General features: G+C 40.6%; 1 protein-coding gene across 1 annotated transcript in view; it reads left to right on the top strand.

The window, feature by feature from the left end:
* Positions 1-965: 965 nt before the first annotated feature.
* The window catches only part of LOC142349947 (pre-rRNA-processing protein TSR2 homolog), a 127,222-nt gene continuing 114,090 nt past the window's right edge, over positions 966-14,097 (top strand). The window contains exon 1 of the mRNA XM_075401806.1: positions 966-995. The gene's annotated coding sequence lies outside the window, so the exon portion shown is untranslated. The remainder of the gene's footprint in view (positions 996-14,097) is intronic.

Genomic DNA, 14,097 nt, shown 5'->3' with positions numbered 1-14,097 from the left:
CCTTATTGGTAAATCTTGAAGCAAAAAACACAGCTACTGGATGGCGGTGCGAGAAAAACCCACAATAACAATTGCTCTCTGTTCTGCAAAAAGGTGTTATATGCAGAAAAGGAAGAAGATAAAGACAATTTCATAAAGAAAAAATTGCATGGCGTATGCTTCTGCGTTGAGGCTAAGATTTAAGTAATTTGCTCGAGATAGATCTGCTAGGACTCTTTCTCAACAAATCTGCTAGGACCGATGACAACGATGGATTTGACACCAAAAAAGTACTTGGTGCGGATCTTTATTCTCAAAAACTTATCACGTTGGGCGAATTTTGAATTTTCTTGCTAAGTAAAGTCCAAAAGAACCCAAGGAAACCTATAAAAGATATGAAGCAATTAAAAATCTGAAACTTCGCCAATAATTATAGAAATTAAAACAAAAGAAACTTCTTAGGTGGACAGAAATAAATATGTTTTCATAAAGATATGTTTTACCATGCAACGCAAATATCTCTGGTTGCTAACTTGTGTTTCAGTTTGATAATAATAATATTATTGCGGTTCTGCGGGACTAAAGTTTTGACAACTACTTAGTTTATTAATCACTTGATGCTGCTTCTAGAGCTCAACTTTTTGCAACTACATTAAAGTAAAATGCTTTCTAGTTTTAAAACAATTAAAAGCAATTAAAACAACGAGAGGTCATTAGATCGCTGAGCGGCTACCTGAGAGTTGTTACTATTATCAATTTTTATTAATCTTTAAAGCATCAAAAATGTGCTATCTATTTGGACCCCTTCTCCTAATGCGATCCAAACATCTAATCAACTTCCGCTTCACTCTTGAACAAGTTAGCAACCAGAGATAATTGCAATGGGTGAAAAAAATATCTTTATGCAAATAAGTGGTTTTTCATCCAATTAGGTAATGTTGTGATAAACTATTTATAGAATAATGTGATAAATTAGTTATAGATAGCCTAATTGTTGTGATAAACTTATTAAATAGTATTTTCAAATACGTATGAACACCTTTCCAAGCCTCGCCACCTCAGCCGTAGGCGAGTGAAGCAACCTACCACCCTGACTCTTCACATCAGTTCGTATCATTCCAACTGATTTCATTTTTAGAACAATTTCTTGTGTTTTTAAATGTTTTCAGGCTCCGTGAATGGAATGTTTTGATGCCAACCATCTTCCTTCATCACATCAGGTTGTACCATTCTAACTGATTTCATTTTTAGAGAAATTTTTTGTGTTTAGAATGTCAGCAGGCTCCGTGAATTGGACGCTTTGATGCCAACCCTCTTCCCTCCAGCTGCTCGGACTTGTTCCTGTGTACTTCTCGTACCAAATATATACACGAGGGTCAAGTACAGGGTTGTGTACACTACTATCGAGGTGCTAAACTGCTTGATCTCTGTGATGTTATCAATCATTACGCAAATCACAAACTGAACACTGTTGTAGTAATTTCTGGCTTCAATGATCACCGTAGTAGTTTTGAAACCTTCAAGGAGCATTAGAAATTCCTCATTCAGCTGATTATTGTTATATTTAGCCCGAACAATTTGATTGTTCCCAGATATATACCCATCAGCTGTAATCGCCTCATAAATAAGAAAATCATTGCCCTTAAATACGCTTTGTATAATTATATTGATTCTTGTGCCTTAAAACTGTTTATTGTTTCACCCTCATTTAGGAATGTTCTTGAACCTAACCTGTTCTGTAAAGACACCGTGCACTTCTCCTTTCATGGAAACCATGTTTTCACTATTTTTTTGTTTAATAATCATTCAATACTTTAAACATCGTTGCTGCTATTACTCTCCTGTAAGTAAATTAATTTAGGCCCCCTCAGTGCAGCCTTCCCCGCTCCTGATGGCTGATCAAACCCAATGTCCACTCTGCAAGGGTCCCCTACATAGGGGAGGCGTCTGGTGTCATACGACTTATAAATATTTTCACGTGAAATGCAGTGGCCTAGCCGCAGCGGAAAACAGGACCGAAAACTTCAGTTGCAAAAGCTGCTTTGAGGTCACCGCAGCCACCGAAACAGAAATCGCAACGCCAGCACCACACAATGAATTGACCGTTCCCAACACTGCACTCATTGATCCTGCAACATCACACGCCCCCGAACTTTCCGTCGCCGCAACGTCAGATAATTATTGGGATAACTTCCAGCCTCATCAGGCTGTAACAGTGCGCAAAATATACCGCGAGGTCATCACATAGAAGCCCTCGTTCTTCACGCTCAGTAAGAACAAGACTGTGGAACAGTTCGCCGAAGCCCTTTACAGTGTCCTCTCCCCAATTGCCGTAAACACGGATAGATCCGATATATGTGTGACCCTCTGTATGACACTTCCGCACTTAACTCTCAGTCGAACAAAAAACACGGATGATGGATCGAACAATAAGACCATCAAGCGTAGACTGCGGGCATGGCCCAGCTGCAATTTCTCAGAACTGTTCTATGAAGCGAAGGCAATCCAAATGAGAATGAATTCATGGAACAAAAGTAACACTCTGACCTCAAGATGTTCAACAATTTCATGTCTCGTGGTCAGATCAGTAATGCTGTTCGCGTTCTTTCAGATGAGCATAAAGACGGCATGCTCGCACCTACCAATCTCATAGACGCTAGTCCGGTCCTCGAGTATTTACGCAATAAACATCCTGAGGGGCATCCCAACACGCTTCCCTACCATCCCGCTGTTTTCGACAAAATCAGTGCTAGGCTTGGCCAAGAGCATGCAATGAAGACTAGTGGCAGTGCCGGGCCTTCAAGTCTTGATGCCGATGAGTGGCGTAGACTATCTTCTACTTTCGGGTAAACCCCCACGAACCTGTGCAATCTTGTGGCCAAATTTTCTAAGAGGCTGTCTACGTCCATAATATCACCAGATGATTTGATCGCATAGAATGGTTGTCGACTAGTGTCGCTGGATAAGTGTCCAGGTGTGAGACATATTGGTATTGGTGAAGTAATGCGTCGCATCACCGGACGCATAATTGTCGACTGCATCAGGCAAGATTTAACATCCCTCGGTGGAAACATGCAGCTGTGCCTGGGCCAGAAATGCGGCATAGAACATGCTAAACATTCGCTTCGCCACACTTTTGATGATCCCGCAAATCTACTAATTGAGGTTAAAAACGCATTTAATGTGCTCAATAAACAAACAGCATTAGAGAACGTGAAAATTTTATGCCCATCATTGCATGTTGCCTTACAGAACTCCTATAGCACTCTGTTTCATCTATACATTGGTAAGTCGACCATTCTGTCTCAAGAAGGTAAGACACAAAGCGATTGCCTTGCGATGGCAATGTACGGAATCGCAATACTACCCATAAAATAATGACTGCACAATGACTCCTTGACACAAAAATGGTACGCTGATGATAGTAGCGTGGTCGGTAAGTTGAAAGATATCAGGGCACTCTTCGACAAGCTCACTCAGCTTGGTCCCAAGTACGGATATCTCGTCAATCCTCCGAAGTGTCAGTTGATAATTAAGCCAGGACGCAAGCACCAAGCGTCAACTGAATTGCAGGCACAAATGTGGAAATCACGCAGGGCGCTCGAGTCCTGGGATCAGTTATCGGTAGCACTGAGGCCAGAAAAAATCTCCTTAAAGATGCAGAAATTAAATACACGAAAATTTTGGACAGACTTGGTCAATTTGCTCTCACCTCTCCCCAGAATGCCCATGCATGTTTCACTAAGGGGGTTCAACAGAAGTTGAGCTTCCTCACGCGTACTTCACCCTCGATGGACGGGGTTCTGGACAAGGTGGAGGAGCCGCTTGGCCGAGTCAAACCGAACATCGTCGGCAAAGAAATAGTACAGGAGGAAGGAGAAATTTTTTCTCTCCCTCTCAGAAGAGGTGGGCTGAACATCGCCCTTCCACAAGATTTTCATAAAAATCTTGAGCAATCAAATGAACTCTCAAGTCCATTGGCGTCATTTAATAATGATTCACTCGAAATTCAACAATGCGAATTAGAACAAACCAAGATCTGTCTCAGACTGAAAGCAGACATGCAACGCGAACTCATCTCGAAAAAAAAACCAGAATCGAAAACAATCTACCAGAAATGAAGTATACCATCGAGCTGGCCTCGGGGTAAGGGGCATCTTGCTGGCTTGAGGCGCTTCTGTTATCAAAACATGGTTCTGACCTCACGAAGACTGAGTTCCGTGATGGAATAGCATTTCGCAACACCTGGGAAGCGAAGAACACGCCAGCTATTTGCCCATGCGGGAAAAAATTTAGCCTCACCCATGCCCTACATTGCGCAAAAGGCGGGTACACGCCCCTAGAACACAACGAAATCTTAGACGTGTTCGCAAATCTGACGGATGATGTTTGCCACGATGTCCAGATAGAGCAAAAACTTCGGTCGCTTGATGGAAAAACTTTCTTGAGTAATGCCACCACTATTGAAAGTGACGCTCGACTGGACATCAAGGCAAACGGTCTGTGGGGCTCCCGCTTTAGTCGCATTTTCTTCGACGTGAAGATTTTCGGGTCTTTCCCATTATAGTCCCCATGAAAATATAGCCCCCTCCCCTTATGGTATATTTGCCATGATTGGGGGGCAATAAGTTATCTGACCACTAATCTGGGGGGGCTATAAAGGGAAAGACCCAGATTTCCAACCCTCACGCGAAGAGCTGCCCTAAGACCATAAAAGTTGCATACAAAAATCACGAGATCATCAAGCGAAATCAGTACGAAGAGCGAATCCGCGAAACCGAACACAGCAGTTTCAACGCACTGGTCTTTGCTTGCTCGGACGGTGCTGGGACATCAGCATCGCGCGTTTTGAAACAACTCGCAACCAAGATCAGCGAAAAACGCGGAGAGCCGTACACCGACACTATGAGCTACATCCGAACGAAAATCAGCTTCTCACTTCTGAGGAGCTGTGTTCTCTGCTTGAGGGGATGTCGCGCCCTCAAGCCTCGTGTTCTCAGTGAGACTTTGACTAGCGCCGTTGTGGAGGAGGGAAGGCTGAACTGAGTGTTTGGCTGCTTAACTTTATTCCTTTGTTTATTCCTTGATATCCTATTTTTGTTTTATACCATCCTTAACAGTTCCCTATGTGTGCTATTTATATATAGTTGCTTTCCTCTCCACTTGTTAGTTATTTTGTGATTGGGCAGTCTTTACACTGTCGGGAGCGGAACAGCTTGGAGTGCAGCATCCGGCTAAGTGCTACTCGTCATCCCTTATGTTCCGACCTACATCCGTCGTTGCCGGATGGTGTACACGGTCCTTTAATTTTTTTAATACGTAATGTCTTCTATTTTACTGGTTTTCTGCTAGTTGCTTCACAGTGAGTGATACAGACAGCTTTGCGCCTTCTGTCTAAAGAAAACGATTAGAAAAATTTTTTCTTTGATTTCCACAAATGTTTAACTTTCAGTTTGTTTTTATTGCCTCAACATTTATAGGTTTCCTTGGGTTCTTTTGTACTTTACAGCGCAAAGGAATTCATATATTGGCCGAACGAAATAAGTTCTTCATAGTCTAGACCCGCACAGATTACTTAATCGGACGCATAGCGTCGGATCACCGGACGCATAGTCGTCGACTGCATCTGTCAAGATTTAACATCCCTCGTTGGAAACATGCAGCTGTGCCTGGGCCAGAAATGCGGCAAAGAACATGCTATACATTCCCTTCGCCACACATTTGATGATCCCGCAATTCTACTAATTGAGGCCAAAAACGCTTTAAAGTGCTCAATAGACGAACAGCATTAGAGAACGTGAAATTTTTATGCCCATCATAGCATGTTGCCTTGCAGAACTCCTATAGCACTCTGTTTCATCTATACATTGATAAGTCGACCATTCTGTCTCAAGAAGGTAAGACACAAAGCGATCGCCTTGCGATGGCAATGTACGGAATGGCAATACTACCCATAAAATAATGACTGCACAATGACTCCTTGACACAAAAATGGTACGCTGATGATAGTAGCGTGGTCGGTAAGTTGAGGGATATCAGGACACTCTTCGACAAGCTCACTCAGCTTGGTCCCAAGTACGGATATCTCGTCAATCCTCCGAAGTGTCAGTTGATAATTAAGCCAGGACGCGAGCACCAAGCGTCAACTGAATTGCAGGCACAAATGTGGAAATCACGCAGGGCGCTCGATTCCTGGGATCAGTTATCGGTAGCTCTGAGGCCAGAAAAAATTTCCTTAAAGGTGCAGAAATTAAATACACAAAAAAATTGGACAGACTTGGTAAGTTTGCTCTCACCTCTCCCAGAATGCCCATGCGTGTTTCACTAAGCGGGTTCAACAGAAGTTGAGCTTCGTCACGCGTACTACACCCTCAATAGACGGGGTTCTGGACAAGGTGGAGGAGCCGCTTGGCCGAGTCAAACCGAACATCGTCGGCAAAGAAATAGTACAGGAGGAAGGAGAAATTTTTTCTCTCCCTCTCAGAAGAGGTGGGCTGAACATCGCCCTCCGACAAGATTTTCATAAAAACCATGAGCAATCAATTGAACTCTCAAGTCCATTGGCGTCACTTAAAGATGATTCACTCGAAATTCAACAATGTTAATTAGAGCAAACCAAGACCGGTCTCAGACAGAAAGCAGACATGCAACGTGAACTCATCTCGAAAAAATCCAGAATCAAAAACAATCTACCAGAAATGAAGTATACAATCCAGCTGGCCTCGGGGTAAGGGGCATCTTGCTGGCTTAACGCGCTTCTGTTATCAAAACATGGTTCTGACCTCACGAAGACTGCGTTCCGTGATGGAATAGCATTTCGCAACACCTGGGAAGCGAAGAACAAGCCAGCTATTTGCCCATGCGGGAAAGAATTTAGCCTCGCCCATGCCCTACATTGCGCCAAAGGAGTGTATGCGCACCTACGACACAACGAAATCTTAGATGTGTTTGCAAATCTGACGGATGATGTTTTCCACGATGTCCAGATAGAGCCAAAACTTCGGACGCTCGATGGAAAAAGTTTCTTGAGTAATGCCACCACTATTGAAGGTGACGCTCGACTGGACATCAAGGCAAACGGTCTGTGGGACTCCCGCTTTAGTCGCATTTTCTTCGATGTGAAGGTTTTCGGGTCTTTCCCATTATAGCCCCCCATGAAAATATGGCCCCCCATTATGGTATGTTTGCCATGATTGGGGGGCTATAAGTTATCTGACCACTAAGCTGGGGGGCTATAAAGGGAAAGACCCAGATTTTCAACCCTCACGCGAAGAGCTGCCCTAAGACCATAAAAGTTGCATACAAAAATCACGAGAGCATCAAGCGAAATAAGTACGAAGAGCGAATCCGCGAAACCGAACACAGCAGTTTCAACGAACTGGTCTTTTCTTGCTCGGGCGGTGCTAGGCCATTAGCATCGTGCGTTATGAAACAACTCGCCGCCAAGATCAGTGAAAAACGCCTAGAGCCGTACACCGACACTATGAGCTACATCCGAACGAAAATCAGCTTCTCACTTCTGAGGAGCTGTGTTCTCTGCTTGAGGGGATGTCGCGCCCTCAAGCCTCGTGTTGTCAGTGAGACTTCGACTAGCGCCGTCGTGGAGGCTTGACGGCTGCACTGAGTGTTTGGCTGCTTAACTTTATTCCTTTGCTTATTCCTTGATATCCTACTTTCGTTTTATACCTTCCTTACCAGTTCCCTTTGTGTGCTATTTTTATATAGGTGCTTTCTTCTCCACTTGTTAGTTATTTTGTGATTGGGCGGTCTTTACACTGTCTGGAGGGGAACAGCTTGGAGTGCAGCATCCGGCTAAGTGCTAATCATCCCTTATGTTCCAACCTATATCCATCGTTGCCGGATAGTGTACACGGTCCTTTAATTTTTTATTAGGTAATGTCTTCTATTTTACTGGTTTTCTGCTAGTTGCTTCACATTGAGTGATACAGACAGCCTTGCGCCCTCTATGCAAAGAAAACAATTAGAAAAATTTTTTCTTTGATTTCAACAAATGTTTAACTTTCAGTTTGTTTTTATTGCCTCAACATTTATAGGTTTTCTTGGGTTGTAAAGGAAACCAATTTGTCAAATTAAAATTACTTCCAATATTTAAAACAAACGTTTTCGAACTTTACGTTCATCGTCAGGTTAAAACTGTTTTACAAATTGTTAAAAGATAAAATGAATATGTATTTACATTTGTCTGAGACGACAATTAAAACAATTCTAGGAACTATTCTACAAAATCAATCGAAAATTTTTCCCTATATACAATATTTAGCCTATTTACAACTCATATTTACATCTGTTATCAATTTATTTAAAAACATTCCTATTCCGGATTTTTTCGATTTTGGCCATGTTCTTGTATTTTTAGGGTTATTCCAAATTTGCCCTAACCATAAGTATCCCTATTGTGGAGGTTTTAAAAATTTCGTTTTGTCATGCACAAAATTTTTTTTCCCTATGTATTCTCACATAGTCAAAATTATGATTTGAACTAATATTTTAGCGTGAGTTCCCTCCCCATATATTCATCGCGTGTGTTTAGTGCCGGCTTCAGTTTGCTGATATATATAGCTTCGATAAGCATTAGTTTTTCTACTGTCCGACAGGCGTCCAGAATTTTCCATTCAATGTCATTCGTGGCGCCACGACATTCAACCAGATGTTTACCCACCTGTGAATCCTTCTTTTAATGTTCTGTTATCCTTGTGGTAACATGCCGGCTTGTTTGCCCAACATAGATGGATCCGCATCCATTACATTTAATCTCATATACCACGTGGGATTTCAGGTCTCTATCGAAAGATGATTTGACGGTGGGGAGGCACGATCCTAATTTCAGCGTTGTAAAAACTACTTGCAATTCGCATAGTTTCTTCAGTTTGCTTGCAAAGTTTTGAGTAAGGTTGCCTCTGTATTGTAGAAAAATAGTTAGCTTATATAGCAGCCGCCCGTGCGCAATATGTTTTATCTTTTGTAATTGATCGTGTTACTTGTTTAAAATACAAGGATTGAAGTTAAATTAATAAGTAGATAAAAGCAGAAGAGAATGGTTTCAAATAAATGAAGATCTAATTGAGTGATTGACTCTGAAGGTAGGTTTATTATTCAATGAATGAGTTTTATCCTCAGTTTTGTCCGTACCCAATATCGGTTCTATCACCGTGGTAATTTAACCAAGTAAATACTGATATGTCACGATTGTTAGTATTGCTCGAAGCCCGAGCTTTGTCTTTTTCAATCTGTCGACACCTATCAAGATTGGGTCAGTCATTAATCAGGTAATAAATTCAAATTTAAACTAAATCTTTGACCTTGGAAACCAAGGTATTTAGTACACCCTTTTTTTACATACGTGTGACACTCACATATTGACTCAGAGTGATTGACTCTGGAGGTAGGTTTATTATTCAATGAATGAGTTTTATCTTCAGTTTTGTCCGTACCCAATATCGGTTCTATCACCGTGGTAAATTAACCAAGTAAATACTGATATGTCACAATTGTTAGTATTGCTCGAAGCCCGAGCTTTGTCTATTTCAATCTTTCGACACCTATCAAGATTGTGTCAGTCATTAACCAAGTAATAAATTAAAATTTAAACTATATCTTTGACCTTGAAACCCAAGGTTTTTAGTACACCTTTTTTTACATACGTGTGACACTCACACTGCCCCCTCTCAATAAGAATAGAGTGTGCCACTCACTCACATAAAATCAAACAAATTTTACAGCTCTTGATGCATGAACACTGCCCCCTCTCAATAAGAATAGAGTGTGCCACTCACTCACATAAAATCAAACAAATTTTACAGCTCTAACCGTTTAAGATGTTCTTCGAAATTTCTTCCGAAAACGATAACGTCGTATAGATAAACTAAAGCTACTTCGTAAGAGAGACCAGCAAAAAATAATTCCATAAGGTTTTGAAAAGCTCCTGATGCAGAATCTAGTCCCACAGGGAGCCTCTTCCACTTATATAGGCCCAAAGGTGTAATAAAAGCTGTTACATTTTGACTCTCTTCTTCCAGCGCCATTTGAAAGTATCCCAACAGAAGATCAATGTTTGAGAAGTACATGTTTCCCTCCAGTGAATCAATAACCTCATTAATTCGTGGTAAAGGCCAGCATGTTTTCTCTATTTGTTTGTTTAGACCACGGTAGTCGACAACTAAGCGGTAGGTTCCGTCTTTTTTTGGTACCAGTAATGATGGTGCTGCCCAATCAGAGTGTGTTGGTTCGACTAAGTCATCTCGTTCCAAGTCTTCGACAATTTTCTTCATGGCTTTTTTTTCTCAAAACTCATGCTGCCGTATGTACGTCTGAATGGCACAGCATCCTTTTTTAATTTTATTTTATGATAAATTCGGTCGCAAAATCCCATATCATTTGAGTTTCGCGAAAATATCACTTCATATTTTGTGCAAACTGACCTCACTTTTGTTATTTCCTCACAAGACAAGCTCATTGAACTTGAGTTCACATGTTTCTCGAAATCAAATTCGTCCCTATGCTTTTTATTATTGTCAGGGTTATTTTGTTGTACTCTTGAAATTTTTTCAATGTTTTCCGCACATGCGATTCTCGCATTTTTGTAAACTTTCTTTGATTCTAATGTAGCGTTCAGAGCTCGAACCTATACGACATCATCAACCATGTCATTCACGATCTCGCTATTAATAAGTGTGATTTGTCTTCAAACCCTTTCATGGGTTCGACTCTAATTTCCGTTTTCTGTGTTATGTTACCTTCTTCATCTATAATTTTGATTTAATGAAACCCTCGCAGCAACGAGGTAATTCGTGATCCTCAGCAGCAATTAAAAACAGATTCTTATCACTTCGTTGGGATGGGGACAATTGTAATGTTTTCCTAATTGCCCCGCAAAAAAGTTCGTTCTTTCTGAGATTTAGAATACAGTCAAAACTGTACAAGAATTCCATGCCTAATAAACAAGGCGTTATCTTATTTCTGGTCACAGGAAATTTAACTGTTATTTCACATGTAAATTTCTGAAGTTGAACTTGAATATCTGTTGACCCCATTATAGGCATTTCCCGTTATTGGCAGCTATTATATTTTTATTGCACATTCTGATCTGCCTCGGTTCCCCCAATTGCCTGTAGAGTGTGTCGCTTATAATATTAACACTACTTCTACTCACTATCAATTAAGGCCATTATCAATTTGTCTTTTATCATTATTTTTGCAAACAACGCCTCCACTGGGCTGTTTCCGCCACGCAAGGTTTTTACGTAGCCGGTTGAAAATAAGGCCCTGCCATTTCCAGCTAATTCTCGTTTAAATACGGACAATTTTGTTTGAAGTCATTTGGGTTCCCACATTCGAAACAATTTTTGCATTCTCTAGATGCATGGTTTCGCTGACCGCAACGGCAACATTTTTTTTTCTCAAAACTCACCGCTGCCTTCGACTGCTCGGCACGACTCTCGTGTGATCGATCTCGGCTTACGTTCTCACTTCCCGTTGCTAGAGAACGCTCTCTACTTTCGTAATTGTTTCGTCTATGCTCAGCGCTGCTTCTGGTATAGCTATTAGCACTTCTTTTTCTATCTCCGTTCTCTCTTGAACTTCGCTCACTACCGCGCAGAAACTCTTTTGGCCGCGCTCCTTGCGATGAAAACTTTTGATTCTTTTGCCTATTAGGTTGATTAGTCTGCAGTGTTCGCATTAAATCGTTAATCGAATTAACCAGTTGTGTGTTTTCATTCGACTGGATAGCAGAAACCCGCCGCTCATTATCCTCTTCCTCAATTCTCGTGATTGCTTCAATGTGTAGTGCTCTTTCTAAAGCTCTTTCTAAAGTCATATCCGCGTCACCCAAGTTCTTTCTCAGGTCGAGTCGCACCTGACTATTTTCTATGCCTTCGAGGAATCCCCTCAAAATGAGATGTTCTCTTATCTCATTAGACTCCTGAGGGTATGCTTTCAAGGCTAAAGTTTGCAAATCACCGAGAAAATCTGTTAATTTTTCACCAGGCTGCTGGACTCTCCTAGCTAGCCTCCCCCGGAACACTACTGGTTTCTCATTATAATGTTGTCTGAAAGCCTTTACTGTTTCGTCATAACTCTTTCTAGTGTCCTCCGAAAGTGTACGATAGAGGATCAATAGCCGACTTTTGTAACCTTAACGCGAAATAATGCGGCCGTTCATCAATTTCGCTCTCGGCGCCGTTTACTGTTTCTTTTCTTTGCCACTTTTGAAGTTGTGACAAGAGCTCAAAGTGTGTAATATAACTTTCAAAATCATTTGATCCATTAAACGGTTCATGTAACAGCGTTTTTGAGGAGTGCCGCGCCATCCTTATTTTATTTAAAAGCTGTTGTTATTCAAAATATTTCACTAATTCTGTTCAAAACTCGAACTACTTTTCCGACACTCTAGTTAACAGCTTTTAAATATGATTGAAACTCTAATTCCCTCTACAATAAATGCAAGCAAAAACTCGAGGTTTAATGCTTGAGTTTAAGTCAAATTAAGTCAAATTAAAATACTGATGTTTCTGAACGCTATTTTATTATCAAAAAAACATGTACGCCCTGATTTATGCTATTCGAATTTTTAGGGAGTACTCAATTGAAAGTTCCAAGATGGCAGTTGTTGTTGTCGAATCCCGACAGCAGTCCACAATTCCTCTTCCGGATCGTGATGTTAAGACGTCGAACTCGAGTTTAAAATTGGTTTTCAAACAAATTGATAGATTTCTCTTGGAAATTAGTACAACGCTCAGTACTATTGGGTGGTGGTTTTCTATTTACTTTTAATCTCTGTCGCCACTATAGCAGCCGCCCGTGCGCAATATGTATTATCTTTTGTAATTGAGCGTGGTACTTGTTTAATATACAAGGATTGAAGTTTAAATAATAAGTAGATAAAAGCAGAAGAGAATGGTTTCAAATAAATAAAGATCTAATTGAGTGATTGACTCTGAAGGTAGGTTTATTATTCAATGAATGAGTTTTATACTGAGTTTTGTCCGTACCCAATATCGGTTCTATCACCGTGGTAAATTAACCAAGTAAATACTGACATGTCACAATTGTTAGTATTGCTCGAAGCCCGAGCTTTGTCTTTTTCAATCTGTCAACACCTATCAAGATTGTGTTAGTCATTAATCAAGTAATAAAATAAAATTTAAACTAAATATTTGACCTTGAAAACCAAGGTATTTAGTACACCCTTTTTCACATACGTGTGAAACTCACAGATTGACTCAGAGTGATTGACTCTGAAGGTAGGTTTATTATTCAATGAATGAGTTGTATCCTCAGTTTTGTCCGTACCCAATATCGTTTCTATCACCGTGGTAAATTTACCCAAGTAAATACTGATATGTCACAATACTTAGTATTGCTCGAAGCCCGAGCTTTGTCTTTTTCAATCTGTAGACACCTATCAAGACTGTGTCAGTCATTATTCAGGTAATAAATTAAAATTTAAACTAAATCTTTGACCTCGAAAACCAAGGTATTTAGTACACCCTTTTTTAACGTACTTGTGACACTCACACTTATCAATAGATTTAGTCTTGCTTTTCTGATGCTCTTTTGGTGTTGTTCTTAATTGGTCTTTACCGCCACTTATTATCTTTTCTAGAGTCTGACTCACTATTTTTGAAGACCATTCCTCTGGATATTGATTTTTGGTCCAGCAAGTTTTGTCCTTTTCAAGAGCCTGATCGAAGGCCAACTAATTAGAGGTTGCATTAAAAACCCTGTGAACCGCCTCTTGAATTACATTTTTGTTATGCTGAAGCGGTGCACATCTGCGAAAATTCAGTATTATTCCAGTGTCAGTTGGTTTTTGATACCAATGACAGGTGATATTATTTTTGCTGCTCACGTTTACGTAACTGTCAAGAAAAGCCAAATCCCCATCCATGTTCACTTTTTCTAAGGTAAATTGCAGGTTGTTCTGTAATGAGTTTGCAACTTTTAAATACTCATCCGGGTCACCACGAACCGTGCAGATAATATCATCCACATACCTTTCATCTCCTTATCATGCCCCACTGTCTGTTGATTGCTGCAATAAGTACAAATCCGAACAACATCCTGCATGTTGGCGAATTCCTCATTCGATATTTTTTG

The sequence above is a fragment of the Convolutriloba macropyga genome, chromosome 11 (assembly GCF_964194025.1).
Source record: "Convolutriloba macropyga chromosome 11, txConMacr16.3, whole genome shotgun sequence".
NCBI lineage: Eukaryota > Metazoa > Xenacoelomorpha > Acoela > Convolutidae > Convolutriloba > Convolutriloba macropyga.
The sequence above is the reverse complement of the archived record's forward strand: the minus strand, read 5'-3'. Positions and strand labels throughout refer to the sequence as shown.